General features: G+C 37.4%; 1 non-coding gene across 1 annotated transcript; it reads left to right on the top strand.

Moving 5' to 3' along the window:
- The first annotated feature begins 381 nt into the window (after positions 1 to 381).
- LOC115900522 lies at positions 382 to 489 on the top strand. Its single transcript, XR_004060206.1, has one exon. It is a non-coding gene; the product is annotated as a U6 spliceosomal RNA (small nuclear RNA).
- Positions 490 to 1145: the final 656 nt, after the last annotated feature.

The following is a 1145-nucleotide window of genomic DNA, read 5'->3' as shown; positions in this document are numbered from 1 at the left end:
TAGGGCTTTGGAGACAGACTGTGTTCCCACTCTACCACTTGCTAGCTCTGGGTCACTGAGCAAATAAGTTTTCCCCTTGTCAGCTCTAGGATTTTCATCTGTAAAACAATCTTAATAATACCCAAATGAAATATCAAATAAAAGGATACTTGTGGAAAAAATTATAAAGTATGTACCCCGTGTAGAAAGTTCTGTTGGTTTATAGAACCAAGTGGGTTTCTATCAAAGTTTGAGGAGAATCAAGGTATATGTTTGTCTGGTGACATCATCATTGTAAACAACAACAGCTTTCCATAAGTCCTACAGTGCTAGGCAGCAAGGACATTGATCTGTTCCAAAGTAGCAATATTTATATTCCACATACTTTGTTAAAAGATTTCTGTGTTCACTTAGACAACACATATACTAAAGTTGGAACAATACAGAGAAGATTAGCATTTGCCCCTGAGCAAAAATGACAGGAAAATTCATGAAGCATTCCACAAATTAAAAAAAATTAAGAAAGATTCCTGCAATGCACTGGAAGTATAATATGGATCTCAGTATAAATGTCATAAATGTATATTAGGGAAACAAGGATTTTGTGCAGAGAAAGCTGTAGTGCTTTACTCATTTTGTAAAAAATCATACTCAGACACTTCTGGAAGTAATGTATAACCAGGACATTTGTCATGAAGTAGCAGAATAACTTTCCTTTCTTATCCCGTAATCAGGAGTAAGCCTAGAATAAGAACTGAGCTCCTTCAATATCAAGTTCAATGTTTCATCCACAGGAACAGGCTTTTCCTTGAGAAGGGCTTCCCTCATATCTCCAATCCTTATTTTGTTCTAATTGCTGATGAATTTTACCACAGTCGAGTAGTGGAACTTGCTGACTACAGATAAAGCTGATTTCAGCAGGAGTTACAGAATTCAGCCTAGAGAAAAACTGAGCTGAGAAGAAAACAACCCAGTTAGGACCATTTTCTTCATTCCTATATGGCTGAGGCTGGTCCCCTTCCTGGCAGCACATCCTTGATGACTGTCCAGTTGAGTTTTAAATAATTCAAGTGATTGGCCTCCTATTATATCTCCTGGGAGCTCATTCCATCATAGAAAGGAGCTGACTCTCAGGAAGTCTTTCTTGACATAACGTTATTGTGTAT

The sequence above is a fragment of the Rhinopithecus roxellana genome, chromosome 11, assembly GCF_007565055.1.
Source record: "Rhinopithecus roxellana isolate Shanxi Qingling chromosome 11, ASM756505v1, whole genome shotgun sequence".
Classification (NCBI taxonomy): domain Eukaryota; kingdom Metazoa; phylum Chordata; class Mammalia; order Primates; family Cercopithecidae; genus Rhinopithecus; species Rhinopithecus roxellana.
The sequence above is the reverse complement of the archived record's forward strand: the minus strand, read 5'-3'. Positions and strand labels throughout refer to the sequence as shown.